Source organism: Puma concolor, chromosome B3 (genome assembly GCF_028749965.1).
Source record: "Puma concolor isolate L17-30 chromosome B3, mPumCon1.1.hap2, whole genome shotgun sequence".
Classification (NCBI taxonomy): domain Eukaryota; kingdom Metazoa; phylum Chordata; class Mammalia; order Carnivora; family Felidae; genus Puma; species Puma concolor.
The window spans coordinates 139,363,559-139,384,126 of record NC_141672.1 but is presented as its reverse complement, the minus strand read 5'-3'; the positions used below and the strand labels follow the sequence as shown (position 1 = coordinate 139,384,126).

General features: G+C 40.5%; 1 long non-coding RNA gene across 1 annotated transcript; it reads left to right on the top strand.

Annotated features, from left to right (window-relative positions):
• The first annotated feature begins 1,152 nt into the window (after positions 1-1,152).
• LOC147580427 (uncharacterized) lies at positions 1,153-14,807 on the top strand. Its single transcript, XR_015252895.1, has 4 exons — positions 1,153-1,295; positions 10,081-10,334; positions 13,483-13,726; positions 14,725-14,807. It is a non-coding gene; the product is annotated as an uncharacterized LOC147580427 (long non-coding RNA).
• The last annotated feature ends 5,761 nt before the right edge of the window (positions 14,808-20,568 follow it).

The following is a 20,568-nucleotide window of genomic DNA, read 5'->3' as shown; positions in this document are numbered from 1 at the left end:
TAGAATGAACTTATGCGTATACTACGATCCATTTACCGAACTCTCCTCTTAGCGGACACTGCATTGGTTTGTTCAACTCATTTGTTCCTATGAATCATGCTGCTTGGACATTCTTGTTCATGTCTCCTGGTATACATGTGGGTGCAAAAGTTTCTTTCTTTTTAAAAATGTTTATTTATTTGTTTGGAGAGAGATGGAGAGAGAAAATCCCAAGCAGGCTCCAAACCGGATCCTATGATGCTGGGATCCTGACCACTGAGCTGAAATCAAGAGTCAGATGCTTAACTGACTGAGCCACCCAGGCGCCCTGATGAAAAAGTTTCTTTATCAACCTAGGTGTGAAACCACTGTATCAGAGTGGATGCAAATATTTAACTTTGCGAGGCCACTTGTCAAGTGTTTACACCAATCCTGGTGGGTTTTGAGGCAAAAAAATAAATCGAACGATGCTACAATTCATAATAAAGCTGTAAACTTGAATAGTGGACAGATTTGCAGGCAAAAACAATCAAATATGTAGTTGATTGACTTTGTTGAAGTTAAAAATATGATTTCAAAAAAGGGGATGGAGTGACAACTATCTGAAAGTTGAATGTCAATGAATTGTTGATTCATTTGCCCCCAGACCCCATGCATCGGGTGAGAGATCTTCCCATAGTGACATAAAACCACTGAAGCTTGTGTATCATTTTCTTGCAAAGCACAAGCCAGTCAAGTTTTCTTCTCCCAGAAAATTGCAAAAAAAAAAAAAAAAAAAAAAAAAAAGAGAGAGAGAGAGGTTTTTCTTATGAAATTGATTAATTTCATCACAGAGAGACCAATACTACAAAGGAATCATTTAGAGAAGCACTCTTCAAATAAAAAGAAGCACAATTACCCTACTGCTAGAGTGCTTGAAAAAACATCTTAAAGAGTTCATGACAAACATTGTGTGCTGCAGGACCCGGAGAGAGCTATTGACGGAATGGCGGTGTTATGACAGCGTTGCATGCAGAATAAAACTGATACAGTACAATGTGGAAGAGCAGGTGCACTGCCCGAGAATTCAGGGAGGCATCTGACTTTACATTTGCATATAGCCACGGAGGGGAGGTACTCGTTTCCTGGGCCACTGCAAAACGCGACCACAAGCTGTTCCGGAGGCCAGAAGTCTAAAACCAGTTACACTGGGCTGAAAACCAATGTGTTGGCAGGCCACACTCCCTCTGGAGGCTCTAGGGGAGACTCACTCCTTGTCTCTTCCAGCTCCTGGTGGCTGCCTGTGACATATAACCACCGATGCTTTTGCATCATTGGTAAGCACCTCATGCTTTCCTTGGCTTGTGACAGCATTGCTCCGATCCCTGCCTATATCCTCACATTGTACATCTGGATTATCCAGCATAATCTCCTCATCTCTGGATCCTCAGTTGGATCACATCTTCAAAAACCTTCCTGGGTAAGGTAACATTCATAGTTTCTAGGGATTAGGGCCTAATATCTTTGGGGGCTGCCTTTTGGCCCACTATATGGGCAGACTAGGGGTCACTGTGGTATGTATATGAAGAAGTGTGCGATGACTTTTTATTTTGTTTATTACTGAAATTGCATGTTTCAACAGGAATTCTTAAAAATGTTTATTTATTTTGAGAGAGAGAAAGAGCGAGCAGGCAAGGGGCAGAGAGAGAGAGAGAGAGAGAGAGAGAGAATCCTAAGCAGGCTCTGTGCTGCCATCGCAGAGCCCAAGGTGGGGCTCAATCTCATGAACCATGAAATTGTGACCTGAGCTGAGATCAAGAGTCGGTTACTTAACCGACTGAGCCAACCAGGCTCCCCAAGAGGAAAGATTTTTAAAAATGTAATCAATCAGGGGCGCCTAGGTGGCGCAGTCGGTTAAGTGTCCGACTTCAGCCAGGTCACGATCTCGCGGTCCGTGAGTTCGAGCCCCGTGTCAGGCTCTGGGCTGACGGCTCAGAGCCTGGAGCCTGTTTCCGATTCTGTGTCTCCCTCTCTCTCTGCCCCTCCCCGTTCATGCTCTGTCTCTCTCTGTCCTAAAAATAAAAAAAAACGTTAAAAAAAATTTTTTTTAAAAATGTAATCAATCATACTCTGTGGGCCATGATGTCAAGTTAAGGAGAGTTTTTGGGAAAAATACTGATGGAGCACCAGCTGGCTTACAGCGAGAAAGAGCTTTGTCAACCGAATCAAGGAGGTGGCTCTCGAGTGTCAAACCACAAAATGCTTTCTCACAAAGAGTAATTGATTAAGAGTAACTTAACCGTATGACTCCTAATCTTCACTAAGCATTGAAGGAAATGCTGAAAACTGTGAATAAGAACAAATCATCTTCTCATGCTGACGGGGGATGCACACAGTTAGGGCAACACTGCTTTTCCCCAGTGAGCACACTGTTTTGGGTGGCGAGATAGTACACTTCTGTCTTTGAAACAAGAGATACTGATTGAATCTCAGTATCTTGCATAGTGTAGATTAGAGGTCTAAATGATCACACGAGAGGCAAAATACCTCTAGGATAAACACCCAGGACAAGATAGCAGGATTTCTTTCAGTAGGCTGAACTGTGGTTCAGGGTTTGCTTGTGGACAGTTAGACTGTCGGCCAATAGTTAATGATTTTCTTCTCTTGTTTGATAAAGAATGAAGAAAAACAAGATAGGTTGTTTGATATGAAAAAAAAATCTACATCCACATTCACACACTGTGGTGCAACATGAAACAATACTTTCTAGATCCATAGTCCATGAAAGAGTGAAAATGGTCTGTTTTCAAAGTCATCTCCCCCAGAAACATTTACCCTCTGACTTTCAGATGTGATTTCTGGTCACTGTAGCATCCAACAAGGCAGGGAAAGTAGCATCCAGGGAGAAACTGCTTCACGTTCTTTTTTTTTTTTAATTGTTTTTTTAATGTTTATTTATTTTTGAGAGAGAGACAAAGCGTGAGCAGGGGAGAGGCAGAGAGAGACACACACACACACAGAATCTGAAGCAGGCTCCAGACTGAGTTGTCAGCACAGAGCCCGACACGGCACTTGAACTCACAAACTGTGGGATCATGACCTGAGCCAAAGTTGGACGCTTAACAGACTGAGCCACCTGGGTGCCCCACCACTTGGTGTTGTTTTAAAAACATAATTTAATTTGTAATTTAAAAAGCCCAATTGTATTGAGGTATGACTAACATGTAAAAAGCTGTATGTGTTTAATGGACGCAACTCGGTGAGTTTGGGGAGAAGAACACACTTGTGAAACCATCACTATCATTAAAGCCATAAACATGTCCATCACCTCCCAAAGAGGAAACCACTTCAATTTTTATTGGATTTCCAAAATTTGTATAAAAGAGGCATCAAACATTTGTTAAACATCAAACATTTACTAAAACCAGTGGTCCGCATTTGTGCTGAGCAAGCTCTAAGTTCTCTGCACATGGAAACATTTGAGAAATATTCCCCCATCTAATCCTACTCCAAGGGAGGCACTGGGGAAAAAAAGATGAACAAAACAATTTATCAAGGATTTGAAATCTAACTGGACACGGAATACTGGAACAACAAGGCAGTGTGTGATTGTAATTATACAATTGGCTAGTGTAGTGTAATTGGCTAGTATCACTCAGTTAAGTAGCAGAACTGAAGCCAGGAGAGGGTTTTTCAACTGTATCACTGTATCAGTAGTTTTTAAAAGTATGTAAATTTAGCATGGAAAAACTTAAACAGATACAAAAAAGGAGGTGCCTGGCTGGCTCAGTCAGTTAAGTGTCCAACTCTTGATTTTGGCTCAGATTATGATCTCACCGTTTGTGGGATTGAGTCCCACATTGGGTTCTGTGCTGACAGCATGGAGCCTGACTGGGATTCTCTCTCCCTCTCTCTGCCCATTCCCTGCTTCCTCTCTCTCTCAAGATAAATAAACATGAAAAAACATATGTATACAAAAAAGAAAAATATTATATGGTGAGCCATCATGTACCCATTTCACAAATTCAATAATGATAAAAATCCACGACCATTCTAATTTCATCTATATTGCCAAGTGCTTCTTCCCACCCTACTCCTTGGATTATTTTTGAAGCAAATCTTAGACATGCTATTTTATTCGCAAATATTAATCACTGTCTTTAAAAAATATGTGATTTGACAGAAGTCCTGTAATATCATTAAATAACATAAATTTACTACTTTCCAATCTTGAATATTCAATAGTGTCCCAAGTTTTCCTGATGGTCTTGTAACAATGTGCATATGCACAAGTGCGTGTCTGTATGTGAATGTGCTTGTGCGTGTATATGTGTGTGCTTGTGTATATTTATACACATTTGTATGCATATGTATATGCATGTGCGCATGTGTATATGTATGTGTGTGCGCATGTGTATATGTATGTGCATGTGTATGTGTGCATGTGTATGTGTATGTGTATATGTATGCTCGTGTGTATGTGTGTGCATGTTTATGTGTGTGCATGTGTATATGTATGTGCATGTGTATGTGTGGTATATGTGTTTATACTTGGTTTATTGGAATCAGGATGCAAACAAGGTCCATTTATTATATTTTATTGATTTATCTCTTTAGTGTCTTTTTAATGTATAGGTTCCCTTTCCTTTTTTTTTTTTTTTTTCCCTTTCTGGCCTGACCATTAGGAAAAAAATTATGCGGTCAAATTGATCCATTTTTATATTACTGTTCCTGGATCCTCTGTTATGATTAGGGAAGACATCCCCACTCCCTGGTTAGATATATTCACCCTTGTTTTCTTCTGTCTGATTTCGTATTTTACATTTAAACCTCTGATCTGTTTGAAATTTATCCTAGTGTATGGCATGAAGAATTGATCTAATTTTCTATTTTCCCAAATGAGTTTCCAAATTTCCTAGTGCCATTTATAAAATGTTCATCCCCACAATGACCTTTTTAATTTCTTTATTTATCCTGTTCTTTAAGGGAGAACATTAGTGTGAGAGAGATGAACCAATATTATTCAGACATTATAACAAATAAGGCAATCCATATGTACTGACATAGATAAATGTCTCTCATATATTAAAGTAAAAAAAAAAATAGAACAATAGGCATTATGAGTCAACTTTTGTTTAAAATTACTGATTTATATATAAGTATATGTAGAATAATATATATTTATGTGTAACATAAACAAAGCATACACATATTTATGTGTAACATAAACATAAAATAGTGTGTATTTATTTAATACATAATATACGTATATTGTAGATATAATTTTTACATATAAAATAATATATATTACATATATAAATGAAATATTTGGAAGAAAATTCTTCAAACTGTTCATTATGGCCAATAATGGCTTACTCTAGTGGTGGGATAGAGGGGGTAGAACTTTAATTTTGTTCTTTGTATATTTCAGTATTTAGTTTTTACAATGAGCATGTGTTTGCTTGCAAAAATCCACATCTGAGCAAAATAGGCCTTTAGCATATGCTGAACTTCATTGAACAAATGATTTTTGAGTTCTGTGTGCTAGGTTTGCTTGTATGCTTTTCCTACCCCATATTTTCAAATCATCCACCTGCTCTGTTTCTCAGTTTCCTCCTCTGTGAAAAAAAGAGAAAGCTTCAGAATGCCCTCAGGGTGGATAATTAGGAGACCTGGAGTCTTATCCCCATGAACCCCAGGCTAGTTCGTGAACTTGGGTCGGTGGCTGGCTTCTCTGACCCTCTGGTCTGCACCCATTAGGTGGGGGCTTGGAGCAGACCCTCTCTGTATTGTAGTGTCCTTGTCCGGAATTACGTGATCTGAAAATATTTACAACACACTCTGCATGTGTCATCTGGCCAGTCCCATTCCAGCCAGGCTGGACCTGTTCTGGTAAGTTCCTGTCCATCCAGCCTGGCTGGTATATAGTATGAAAGAGCATCTGGGGTGCCTGGGGGGCTCAGTCGGTTCAGCCTCCGACTTTGGCTCAGGTCATGATCTTGCGGTTTGTGAGTTCGAGCCCTGTGTTGGGCTGTGTGCTGACAGCTCAGAGCCTGGAGCCTGCTTCTGTTTCTGTGTCTCTCTCTCTCTCTCTGCCCCTCCCCCACTCATGCTCTGTCTCTCACTGTGTCTCAAAGATCAATAAAAACATTAAAAAAAAGAAAGGGCATTTACTCTGTCAGGTTATGTCTATTCTTCAGACCAGGATAGTGATTTATTTAATTTGTATTTAATAAGTATCATAGTTAGCAGATGCAATTCCTTTCTTTTTAGAAAGTTATTAAAAAGGGATTATATAACCCCCTTGAATCACAGGTTTTTATCTTTTGGGTATTGAAGTTATTCTATTTTCTTCAACAACTTTTTTTTCAGTAATATGTTTTTTTTTTAAGTTTATTTATTTATTTTGAGAGAGAGAGAGGAAGGGACAGAGCACGAGAGAGAATCCCAAGCAGGCTGCACGCTGTCAGTGCAGAGCCCAACGTGGGGCTTGATCTCAGGAACCACGAAATCATGACCTGAGGCGAAATCAAGAGTCAGACGCTCAACTGACTGAGCCACCGGGTGCCCCCTTTTGAGTAATAAGTTTCTAATATAGCCTTTTGTGATTTTCTGAGGGTGGTGTGATTGCATTATAAGTGCATCGACTTAAGCAAATTCAGCTATATGTGTGTGTTTCTAGAGCTTATTGTTTATACAGTATGGAGCGTACATGCAAGCTGACTTCCTTGTCTGTGCTTAGCTGAAAACATAACTTTGTCCCAATGCCAACAAGAGTTATTGGTTGGATGGCTCAGTGTATGGCTGAGTACTGTGTTTAGCAGACAATTAAAGGAACCAATTTTGACTGTGATTTTTTTTCACATAGCAAGCTGCCATTGGAAGCTAATCCTAACGTAAAATACATTTCTTTTATGATATACATTCATTGCAGAAACTTAAAAAAAATATAATAGTAGAAGAAGCTGAAAGGCATCTCTCACACTTCTACACAGAGATAACAATTGTAATGATTGTTAAGGGTATATTACTCTCCCAGTATTTATTCGATGCATGGATTTATGTGATGGGATATAAATTGGAGTTACTAGTGTAGGTACCTTCCCCCACTGCGTTCCCTTGTACTCTACCCTGGGGCCATCCTTCACTCCTCCCTCCACTCCATCACTTCTTAGAAGTTTGACAGTTGCTTTGTGAAACTCATGTCAGAATTAAAAGCCTTGAATGTCCAGCTCTGGGATGTGAATGTTTTGAAAGTTCATGTCCTGATGAGTTCAGCGCATCACACTGACTGGGGGTAAACAGATAGAAGGGAATAGGTGCCAGGTTTCCCTCTCTCACAGGAGATGAGGAATCCCCAGCCTGGGGGAAGGCTTTGTGGGGACAAAGAGTCCTTGCCAAGAGAGACGTGGGCAGGGCTGGCCCTCAGAGGACCCCACACGGAGCCTCTGCCTTAGTGAACACCATCTGTTGCCAGCCGTGGGGAGCCTTGGGGAGCTGTGTCAGGGCCCAGTGACCATTGTGTCCCATGTGAGTAAGTATTTGTATTACCAGTGCCAAGGAGCTAAGTAGGTGTTCCCTCCCTGCCATTGTGCTCGAAACGCCCACAGAGATCAGCCAGTGGGTTTTTGGCATATTGATCAGCTGGCATGAGTGCTATCCATCTGTTCCCGGAGACACTGCTAGTCTCCGTGTGAATTACCTTGTGTGGCCAGTGTCTGCTTCATTGGTCAACAACACTTGGGAGCCCAGCTGGACAACTGGAGGGCTGGTGGTGAGATCATATGGAAAGACCCAGCCGTGGTTCTTTGGTGGAATTGTGTTCCATCAACTCTCTGGGAGTACCTGCCCCATCTCTTAAATACCCCAAATCAGGATCATACTGTAGGGCCTATCTGGAGACCCTGCCTTTCCACTTTATAATCTGATCATATGCTTTCCTCCTACAATTGAATATTCTCCCAGGGAGTGATTTTAATGGTTTCAGAGCATGTGCCCTCACCATGATTTGCTTTCAAAATCCCCTCTTGTTGGATGTTATGGTGATTTCCAGTGTTTTGCTGCTACAAATAATGCAATAATGTATTTCCTCATGAAATCTTCGTGTGAGCGTCTCTTCACAAATGGCGAGCAATCACGAGATAAATACTGTGAACATTATTGTCTGGGTTTTTGGCCTAACTTTCGGGATTATGAGTGGCCCATAAAGAAAGCAGCAGAGGCCCCAGCTGCATTGCAGATGGGCAGTGTTCGCAGAGGCTCAATATGGACTTAAGCCACCGGTGGGGGAAGAAAGGCAGACACAGGAATGTAAGATTGCCATGGAAACACACTTCCTGGCTAAATATACATCGTGGTCTCTCAGAGTCTGTGATGACCTGTGTATGTGAAATGAGGTCCCACTCGTCACTCAACAGTTTCAGACAAGACTGTAGCTTTCAGCAGCCTTTGCCTTCTACTCTATGACTCAGAAGTCCACATGAACAGAAAAGCCGTGAAAATAGTAATACTCTGTTAACTGATGGCTGCACTCAGAGAATCAGGTCCTTCCAAATCAGTGAGCTTTGCGTTATGCATCACGGTGCGACAAAGTCACACTTCTCATCATCCTTTGGGTTTGTGGGGCAGGAGGACTAGGAGCAGAAGCCCAGGAAGATGACAGATTGGGAGGGTCGAAATTCTCTTCTCAGTGTTTTTAGTGCAGAACAATTTCAATCAGAGAACAGGAGCGTGTTACTCATCAAACAACTCAAGCAGGAGGTTTGAAGAAGCCCAATGCATGAGTTTGATTTTTCTCCTCTTTGATAGTAAGAAAAGGAGAATGAGAGAATTTTAACATGTTTTATCTGTTTGTGTGTAAGGAACACATACTCATTATAGGGAATCTGGAGAATACAGAAAGATATAAATAGAATTTATTTTTATTTGTTTATTTTTTAAATTTTTATTTATTTATTTTGAGAGAGAGACAGACAGTGAGCAAGCAGGGGAGAAGGAGAAAGCACGGAGAAGGAGAAAGAGAGAATCCCAAGTAGGCTCTGTGCTGTGGATGCAGGGCTTGAACCCATGAACTGTGAGATTTTGACCTGAGCCGAGGTCAGGCACTTAACTGCTTAACCGACTAAACCACCAGGCACCCCAAAATAGACTTCATTTTTAGTTATTTATTTTTTAAAAATTTTAATGTTTACTTATTTTTGAGAGAGAGAGAGAGAGAGACAGACAGACAGCGTGAATGAGGGAGGGCTCCAGGCTCGGAGCTGTCAGCACAGAGCCTGAGGTGGGGCTCGAACTCACAAACTGCGAGATCATGACCTGAGCCGAAGTCGGATGATTAACCGACTGAGCCACCCAGGTGCCCCTCTTCCTTTTATTTTTAACTTATATGTGTCTTTATATCTAAAGTAAATTTCTTTCTTATTAATGACATACAGTTGAATCTTGCTTTTTGATCCACTCTGTCAATTTTTATCTTTTAATTGGTGTATTTAACCATCGACTTTTAAAGCGATTATTGATACAGTTGCATTAATATCTACTATATTTGTTTCCATTTTCTATCCATTGTCCTTATTCTTTTTTTTTTTTGTCTTCCCGTATTTGTGTCTTCCACTTTTTTCCTGTCATTTGTGGTTTTAACTGAGCATTTTATATGACTCTGATTTCTCTCCTTTCTTAGCATCTCAATTAGACTTACTTTTTTTTTTACTTCTTTAAGTGGATGCCCTAGATAGAGTTTGTAATATATACATTTACAACAAACCCAAGCCCACTTTCAAATAACTCTATATTGCTTCATGAGTAGTGCAAATACCTTATACTAACAAAATATTCCTAATTCCATCCTCCTGTGCCTTGCTTGTGCCATGTATCGTTGCTGTCATTCACCTCACTTACACAAACTCAGGCTTTTCTACGCAATTGCATATACTTATGTATTTACGTTAATAATAATGAGCATCCAAAATCAAATATTGTTGCCACTTGTTATTTTTAGCGAACTGTTATCTGGTCAATTAAGAGTAAGAAAAATAAAAGTTACTTACCTTCATTTGCACCTTTTCTAATGGCCTTTCTTTATGTAGATCTGAGTTTCTGACCTATATCAATTTCCTTCTGCAGGAGGAAGTCGTCACGGACGTGACCCCTGGTTGCCCCTTGACCTGACCCGGGGTATCCGAGGCTCCTCCCTGTTCGTGGAACATCCGGCCCACTTGCCGTTCCGCTGTGGGAGCCGTTCAAGGACAGAGTCTCGAGAAAGGTGTTGTTGAGACCGTCTGGACGGCGCGCTGAATGCAGATGGCAGAGATTTGGTGACGCTCGGGACGGGCGCAGAGATGCACTGGTCCTGTGGCCACCCAAGACAAGCCTCGTAGGTAAGTCCCCTTGTGCGTTAAACCTGCCACCTTGCAGCCTGAAGTGGCGGCTTCGTTCTCGGGTCTGTCCTTCCGCCGAGTGTATGGGGGAGCCTTCCATTTCACCTGGGACGCTCCTGAGGTCTCCATCCAGCACCTTCTGCCTGAAAAACGTCTCCTCATCTATATCTTGTAAGGCAAGTCTACTGGTGACAAATTCCCTCAATTTTTGTGTGTCTGAGAAAGCATTTTTCTTCACTTTTGAACGATAATGTCTCAGAATACAGAATTCCAGGTTGGTGCTTGCTTTTTTTTTTTTTTTTTTTTTTTCCCCTCTCGACCTTCCAAATATTTCACCTCTTGCTTGCACGGTTCTGGAGGAGAAGGTTGATGCAATGGTTACCTTGGTGCCCAGTAGATGAAGTCTTTTTCTTTTTTTTTTTTTTTTTATTTTCCATCTCTGGCTTCTTTCAAGATTTTTTTCTTTGATTTTCTGCAGTTTGAATATGATATGCCTAAGTATAATTTTTCCCCCATTTACGCTGACTGTTCTCCAGATCTGCAGTGTGGTGTCTGATATTAATTTAGGGAAATTCTCAGTCTTTATTGCTTCAAATATTTTTTGTGTCCTTATCTCTCTTCTTCCCTTGGTATCCACGTTGCTTGTACATTATATATATATATATATATATATATATATATATATATATATATATTTGGAATTCTTGCCTCAACTGCCTGATAAATTTTTTTAAATTGAAGCATAGTTGATACACAATTGTTACATTAGTTTCAGGTTGCATATTACACCTTTTGTGGTTGTGCCCCAGTTCTTGGATATTTTGTTATGCTTTTTCAAAGTTTTGTTCCCTTTGTTTTTCAGTTTTCAGTTTCTATTGGCATGTCCCCAAGCTTGGAGATTATTTGCTCAGCCATGTCCAGTATAGAAACGAGCCCATCAAAGACATTCTTCATTTCTAGGGCGGTTTTCTTTGACTTCTAGCATTTTTCGATTCTTTCTCAGGATTTCCATCTCTCTGCTCACATTATCCACCTGTTCTTGCGTGTTGCCTGCTTTTTCCTGTAGCGCCCTTTGCATATGAATCATCGTTGTTTGTACCAGCCTCCCTGCAATGTATGAGTGTGTTTTTGAGGTTTGCTATGTCTCTTTGCCTTTCAGTATGCCTGATAATTATTTGTCGAAAGCTGGACGTGCTGTGCTGGGTAAAAGAACAGCAGTAAAGAGGTTTTTCGTAATGTGGTGGTCAGGTACAGGTTACGTGTAGTCTCAGTCTGTTAGCAAGCCTGCACCCATTGGCTGTGAACTTCACAGGGGACCCTCCGTCTCCCTCTTCCTTGCTTAGGTGGGGCAGGATGACTGAAGTTAGGTATTTCCCTTCCTCAGGGTCACTGAGGCTCTGGCTCTGGCGAAATAGTTTCTCTTGAGGACAGGTCTAGTGAAGAACAGAATGGTCTGGCATATTTCAGAATGGCCCCATTTCGGCGCCTGGGTGGCGCAGTCGGTTAAGCGTCCGACTTCAGCCAGGTCACGATCTCGCGGTCCGGGAGTTCGAGCCCCGCGTCGGGCTCTGGGCTGATGGCTCAGAGCCTGGAGCCTGTTTTCGATTCTGTGTCTCCCTCTCTCTCTGCTCCTCCCCCGTTCATGCTCTGTCTCTCTCTGTCCCAAAAATAAATAAACGTTGAAAAAAAAATTTTAATAAAAAGAATGGCCCCATTTCTCCCTCCCGTTGCCAGAAGCCATGAGGGGACTTCTCCATCTTCACTGCGGGAACGTGGTCCAGCCTCAGGAGGGAAAACTCACAACAGGGAGGGGATCTCCCCCACCCCATGACTGGGTCCCCTGGAGTTTTTATCTTGTAGACTTTTCCATGCTAAACCTCCAGCAAATTCATCAATCCCAGTTCAGGGTTTCTTGCCTGGACGCTGGTTTCTGCAGAGGTTTTCCCTTGCGGGTTTCTGCTCCTGTAAGTTGTGAGTCTCTGTATCTGTCTGATGGTCTCTCCAGCTTTGGGAGTAGCGGTTTGCCCCGTGACCTCACTTCCTGGATGGATCCAAGAAGGATTTCTCAGTATGCTTCGTTTTTCATTTGATGTTACGACAGAGTGGTGATTTCCGAGCTCCTTAGATGCCAGGCTGGAAACTGGAAGTCTCAGAAGTATATTTTATAAAATGTCTGTAGACATCCCTATGAAATAGGAACACTGCTAACCATCTTGATGCATTTTCATATATAAGTGCATATATACATTCAGTCTGTATACATATAATTCATACACTCATATATAATATGTGTAACTGTTTTCACAAATGTTGATTGAAGTCTGCACAGCTTTGTATGTAGACTTTTTTTTTTTTGACCTAAGTTACTTTTATTAAAATCCAACTTAAATATATACACTCATAAAGACCAGTTCTAAACACCTAGGCATTATAGCTTGTTTTAAAAACTGGTATTTCATTTCATTTCATTTCATTTCATTTCATTTCATTTCATTTCATTTCATTTCATTTATTTAAATTCAAGTTAGTTGACATAAAGTGTAGTCTTGGTTTCAGCAGGAGAACCATTGACTCATCTCTTACCTATGACACCCAGTGCTCATCCCCAAAGGTGCCCTCCTTAATGCCCATCACCCATCAGACTTTTAACTTAATTTCCATTTGTATTTTTCTCTATCACTAAATAATCTTGTTAACAGGAGTTAACATTTAATCATCTGCGTGTAACTAAAAGATGAAGCGTGGTAGAAGACCCACCCGTGAATCAAGGAAAGTTGGCTAGAGAAAAAAGGGTCAATTGTCTGTGGCTCTTGATGTAAAATTATTTTAGTGCAGTTAAAAAATGCATATTCAGTACTCTGGCCCTCCTGTCTAGATTGAGGATACAGATAAATAGAACATAGACTTTGGCTTGAGGAGTGCATATCTAGCTAAGGAGAAGGTGACAGTACATGATAGTTAATGATAGTAAAAAATGGCGAGTGCCATGGGGTACGTGTGCATATGTGGTGTAAATATATGACAGAATGTTTAGGGATGAGAGGAGAAGGTACTTTACCCACTCTGGGTGGCTTCCTTAAGCGTTGCAAATGAGCTAAGTTTTTTTTTTTTTTTTTTTTTAATTTTTAATGTTTTGTTTATTTTTCAGAGAGACAGAGCATGAGCAGGGGTGGGGCAGAGAGAGAGGGAGACACAGAATCTGAAGCAGCCTTCAGACTCTGAGCTGTCAGCACAGAGCCAGACTTGGGGCTTGAACCCACCGACTGCAAGATCGTGACCTGAACTGAAGTCAGCCACTCAACCGACTGAGTCACCCAGGCGCTCCACAAATGAGCTGAGTTTTTAACAATGACAAGAATTCACCCCGGTTAATAGTAGGCTGAGGAAGCCAGGTAAGTGAATTTTTTAAATAAGTGAAATTTACTTACCTCTTTTAAGTCACAAAACTTTTTTTTTTTTAATTTTTTTGTAATGTTTATTTATTTTTGAGAGAGACAGAGATTGTGAGTCGGGGAGGGACAGAGAGCAAGGGAGACACAGAATCAAGCAGGCTCCAGGCTCCCAGCTGACAGCACAAGCCCGATGCGGGACTAGAACCCATGAACCATGGGATCGTGGCCTGAGCAAAGTTGGATGCTTAACCAACTGAGCCTCCTATACAAGCTAACCTTTGTCCCATTCCTTCTAAGATAGGATTCTTTGACCATAGTCAGATCGGTAAGATGTGGCTTCCCCAGTGATTGACATATGGTGGGTTCTGCTCTACGTAGAAATTATACCTGTGAATTTTCTGTTCTCTTTTCAAGAAAAACACAAGACTTTGAGACCAAAATGAGCATAATAACTAAGGAGGAGCTTGGTACCTCCTAGCAATCCAGTTCTTATTTTTTCCTACGTCAGTGCACCTTGAATTTTTATTAGCCATCCAATGCCGTGCCTGGTTCCACACCCCAGCTTCTCATAGGCTGACCTCTACTTAGGACGCTTAGCTGGCTTCCTGAAAAATGTAGCTTTTGATTTTTTTTTAAATTAGAAAAATGTTTTCAAGAAAGTAAATATTGAACATAACTGCAGCGTATGAAAAGTGAGCGTCTCTGCTTGAAGCAAGGTGTGTGTGTGTATATATGTACTGAAACATCCAGAGCAAAACCCCTTAGCCTGCCTTCCTCCTGGAGGACCCGAATACATTGACACACTATTGACTCGGAACAGAGAACTGTGACAGAGGAAAGGACTTGCAGACGGTTTAATTAAATTGTCTAAACCTCTCATTTTAGAAATAAGAACTCTAAGAATTGTCAACGCATTGTAACTTGTCTTCTTTCGGGGAATGGGACTAAATGATTTCTCAGGCATTTCTAAAATTTCTGATGATATCATCCCACTACAGTGCTTTTTCCCAGAAAGGAACTTGTGACATGTTGGCACTGTCTTGGGCTTCCACTCAAGAAAACGTAGCGATATGATGACAGGTATGCAGTTTATTATGGTTGGAGTACATTCTGTACATGCCACACTGTGAAAGCATTTTCTTTTTTTTTTTTAATGTTTATTTATATTTGAGAGAGAGAGAGAGAGAGAATGGGGGAGGGGCAGACAGAGAGGGAGACACGGAATCTGAAGCGGGCTCCAGGCTCTGAGCTGTCAGCACAGAGCCCCACACGGGGCTTGAACTCATGAGCCAGGAGATCATGACCTGAGTCGAAGGCAGACGCTAAACTGATTGAGCAACCCAGGCGCCCCTGTGAAAGCATTTTCTATTCATTATCTTAAACATTTTTTAAATTGTCGTAAACTATATTTTATGTATATAAAATTTACCATTTTGACCACTTTTTTTTTTTTTTAATTTTTTTTTTTTTCAACGTTTATTTATTTTTGGGACAGAGAGAGACAGAGCATGAACGGGGGAGGGGCAGAGAGAGAGGGAGACACAGAATCAGAAACAGGCTCCAGGCTCTGAGCCATCAGCCCAGAGCCTGACGCGGGGCTCGAACTCACGGACCGCGAGATCGTGACCTGGTTGAAGTCGGACGCTTAACCGACTGCGCCACCCAGGCGCCCCTGACCACTTTTTAAAAAAGATTTAAAGAATGCTTTTTATTTATTTGTGTGTGTGTGGGGGGGGGGGGAAGGAGCAGACAGGGGGTGAGAGAGAGAGAGAGAGAGAGAGAGAGAGAGAGAGAGAATCCCAAGCAGGCTCCTTGCTGTCAGTGCAGAGCCTGATGTGGGGCTCCATCCCACAAGCCGTGAGGTCATGACCCGAGTCGAAATCCAGAGTCAGATGCTCAACCGGCTGAGCCACCTGGCACCCTTACCATCTAAACCATTTTTAAGTGTATTTCAGTGCCATTTGGTACATTCCTGTTGTTGGGCGACCATCTCTACCATCCATCCCCAGAACTCCCTATATTTTGCAAAACCAAAATTCTACTCACTAGACAACTCCCATCCTCCTCCCCCAGCCCTTGGCAGCCACCATCCTACTTTCTGTCCTACAAATTTGACTGCTCTAGGTACCTCCTATAAGTAGAATCATATACTCTTTGTCCCTTGGGACTGGCTTATTTCACTTAATGTAATGTCCTCAGGTTCATCCATGTTGTAGCATGAGTCAGCATTTCCTTCTTTTTTTAAAAATAATTTATATATATGTTTTTAGTTTACATCCAAGTTAGTTAGCATATAGGGCCACAATGATTTCAGGAGTAGATTCCTTAGTGCCTCTTACCCATGTAGCCCATCCCCCTTCCCACAACCCCTCCAGCAACCCTCTGTTTGTTCTCCATATTTAAGAGTCTCTTATGTTTTATCTCCCTCCCTGTTTTTATATTATTTTTTCTTCCCTTATGTTCATCCGTTTTGTCTCTTAAAGTCCTCATATAAGTGAAGTCATATAATTTTTGTCTTTCTCTGACTAATTTCACTTAACATAATACCCTCTAGTTCCATCATGTAGTTGCAAATGGCAAGATTTCATTCTTTTTGATTGCTGAGTAATATTCCATTGTATATATATACCACATCTTCTTTATCCATTTATCCATTGATGGACATTTGGGCTCTTTCCATACGTTAGTTATTATTGATAGTGCTGCTATAAACATTGGGGTGCATGTGTCCCTTTGAAACACTACACCTGTATCCCTTGGATAAATACCTAGTAGTGCAATTGCTGGGTCGTAGGGTAGTTCTATTTTTAATTTTCTGAGGAACCTCCATACTGTTTTCCAGAGTGGCTGCACCAGTTTGCATTCCCACCAGCAGTGCAAAAAAGATCCTCTTTCTCCTCATCCTCGCCAACATCTGTTGTTGCCTGAGTTGTTCATGTTAGCCATTCTGACAGGTATGAGGTGGTATCTTACTGTGGTTTTGATTTGTATTTCCCTGATGATGAGTCATGTGGAGCATCTTTTCATGTGTCGGTTGGCCACCTGGATGTCTTCTTTGGAGAAGTGTCTATTCATGTCTTTTGCCCATTTCTTCACTAGGTTATTTGTTTCTTGGGTGTTGAGTTTGATAAGTTCTTTATAGATTTTGGATACTAACGCTTTATCTGATATGTTGTTTGCAAATATCTTCTCCCGTTCCGTCAGTTGCCTTTTAGTTTTGCTAATTGTTTCCTTCGCTGTGCAGAAGTTTTTTATCTTCATGAGGTACCAATAGTTCATTTTTGCTTTTGTTTCCCTTGCCTCCAGAGACATGGTGAGTAAGAAGTTGCTGCAGCCAAGATCAAAGAGGTTTTTGCCTGCTTTCTCCTTGAGGATTTTGATGGCTTCCCATCTTACATTTATGTCTTTCATCCATTTTGAGTTTATTTTTGTGTATGGTATAAGAAAGTGGTCCAGGTTCATTCTTCTGCATGTTGCTGTCCAGTTTTCCCAGCACCACTTGCTGAAGAGACTGTCTTTATTCGATTGGATATTCTTTCCTGCTTTGTCAAAGATTAGTTGGCCATATGTTTGTGGGTCCATTTCTGGGTTCTCTATTCTGTTCCATTGATCTGAGTGTCTGTTCTTGTGCCAGTACCATACTGTCTTGATGATTACAGCTTTGTAATACAGCTTGAAGTCTGGGATTGTGATACCTCCAGCTTTGGTTTTCTTTTTGAAGATTGCTTTGGCTATTCAGGGTTTTTACTGTTTCCATACAAATTTTAGGATCATTTGTTCTAGCTCTGTGAAGAATGATGGTGTTATTTTGATATGTAGATTGCTTTGGATAGTATCGACATTTTAACAATATTTGTTCTTCCTATCCAGGACCATGGAATATTGTTCCATTTTTTTGTGTCTTCAATTTCTTTCATAAGCTTTCCATAGTTTTCAGTGTGCAGATTTTTCACCTCTTTGGTGAGATTTATTCCTAGGTATTTTATGGTTTTTGGTGCAATTGTAAATGGGATCGATTCCTTGGTTTCTCTTTCTGTTGCTTCATTGTTGGTATATAGGAATGCAACCAATTTCTGTGCATTGATTTTATATCCTGCAACTTTGCTGAATTCATGAATCAGTTCTAGCAGTTTCTTGGTGGAATATTTTGGGTTTTCCGTATAGATTATCATGTCATCCACGAAGAGTGAAAGTTTGACCTCCTCATGGCCGATTTGGATGCCTTTTCTTCTTTGTGTTATCTAATTTCTGAGGCTAAGACTTCCAATACTATGCTGAATAACAGTGGTGAGAGTGGACATCCCTGTCTTGTTCCTGACCTTAGGGGAAAGCTCTCAGGTTTTCTTCACTGAGGATGATATTAGCATTGGGTGTTTCATGTATGGCTTTTATGATCTCAAGGTATGCTCCTTCTATCCCTACTTTCTTGAGGGTTTTTATCAAGAAAGGATGCTGTATTTTGTCAAATGCTTTCTCTGCATCTATTGAAAGGATCATGTGGTTCTTATCCTTTCTTTTATTTATGTGATGTATCACATTGATTGTTTTGTGGATATTAAACCAGCCCCGCATCCCAGGTATAAATCCAACTTGGTCGTGGTGAATAATTTTTTTAATGTATTATTGGATCTGGTTGGCTAATATCTTGTTGAGGATTTTTGCATCCATGTTCATCAGGGAAATTGGTCTATAGTTCTCCTTTTTACTGGGGTGTTTGTCTGGTTTTGGAATCAAGGTAATGCTGGCTTCATAGAAAGAGTTTGGAAGTTTTCCTTCTACTTCTGTTTTCTGGAACAGCTTCAAGATTCAAGAGAATATGTGTTAACTCTTCGTTAAGTATTTGATAGAATTCCCCTGGAAAGCCATCTGGCCCTGAACTCTTGTATTTTTTTTTTTTTTTTGTGTGTGGCAGATTTTTTATTACTAATTCGGTTTCTTTTTTTTTTTTTTTTTTTTTTTTTTATTTTTTTATTTTTTTTTCAACGTTTATTCATCTTTGGGACAGAGAGAGACAGAGCATGAACGGGGGAGGAGCAGAGAGAGAGGGAGACACAGAATCGGAAACAGGCTCCAGGCTCTGAGCCATCAGCCCAGAGCCCGACGTGGGGCTCGAACTCACGGACCGCGAGATCGTGACCTGGCTGAAGTCGGACGCTTAACCGACTGCGCCACCCAGGCGCCCCACTAATTCGGTTTCTTTACTGGTTATGGGTGTGTTCAAATTTTCTATTTCTTCCTGTTTCAGTTTTGGTAGTGTATATGTTTCTAGGAATTTGTCCATTTCTTCCAGATTGCCCATTTTATTGGCATATAATTGCTGATAATAGTCTCTTATATTGTTTGTATTTCTGTTGTGTTGGTTGTGATCTCTCCTCTTTCATTCTTGATATTATTTATTTGGGTCCTTTTCTTTTTCTTTTTGATCAAACTGGCTAGTGGTTTATCAATTTTGTTAATTCTTTCAAAGAACCAGCTCCTGGTTTCATTGATCTGTTCTACTGTTTTTTGTTTTGTTTTGTTTTTTTGTTGTCGATAGCATTGATTTCTGCTCTAATCTTTATTATTTCCTGTCTTCTGCTGGTTTTGGGTGTTATTTGCTGTTCTTTTTTCCAGCTCTTTAAGGTGTAAGGTTAGGTTATGCATCTGAGACCTTTCTTCCTTCTTTAGGAAGGCCTGGATTGCTATATACTTTCCCCTTGTGACCACCTTTGCTGCATCCCAGACGTTTTGGGCTGTGGTGTTATCATTTCCATTGGATTCCATGTACTTTTTAATTTCCTCTTTAATTTCTTGATTAGCCCATTCATTCTTTAGTAGGATGGTCTTTAGTCTCCAAGTATTTCTTATCTTTCCACATTTTTTCTTGTGGTTGATTTCGAGTTTCATAGTATTGTGGTCTGAAAATATGCACGGTATTATCTCAATCTTTTTGTACCTGTTGAAGGCTGATTTGTGTCCCAGTACGTGATCTATTCTGGAGAATGTTCCATGTGCACTGGAGAAGAATGTGTATTTGCTGCTTTCAGATGAAATGTTCTGAATATATCTTTTAAGTCCATCTGGTCCAGTGTGTCATTTAAAGCCATTGTTTCCTTGTTGATTTTCTGTTTAGAGGATCTGTCCATTGTTGTAAGTGGGGTTTTGAAGTCCCCTACTAATATGGTATTATTATCAATGAATTTCTTTATGTTTGTAATTAATTCATTTATATATTTGGGTTCACATTTGGAACATAAATGTTTACAATTGTTAGGTCTTCTTGGTGGAAAGACCCCTTAATTATGATATAATGCCCTTCTTCATCTCGTTACACTCTTTATTTTGAAGTCTAGATTGTCTGATATAAATATGGTTATTCTGGCTTTTTTTTTGGAGACCATTAGCATGATAGATGGTTCTCCATCCCCTTACTTTCAATCTGAAGGTGTCTTTAGGTCTCAAGTGGGTCTCTTGTAAATAGTACATAGATGGATCTTGTTTTCTTATCCATTCTGTTATCCTATGACTTTTGATTGGAGCATTTAGTTCATTGAAGTTTAGAGTGAGTACTGAAAGATAGGAATTTATTGCCATCATGTTGCTTGTAGAGTTGGAGTTTCTGGTGTTCTCTGGTCCTTTCTAGTCTTTCTTGCTTTAGTTTTGTTGTTGTTGTTGTTGTTGTTGTTGTTTTCTCCCCTCAGAGAGCCCCCCTTAAAATTTCTTGCAGGGCTGGTTTAGTGGTCACACACTCCTTTAACTTTTGTTTGTCTGGAAAACATTTTATCTCTCCTTCTATTTTGAATGACAACCTTGCTGGATAAAGAATTCTTGGCTACATATTTTTCTGATTCAGCACATTGAAT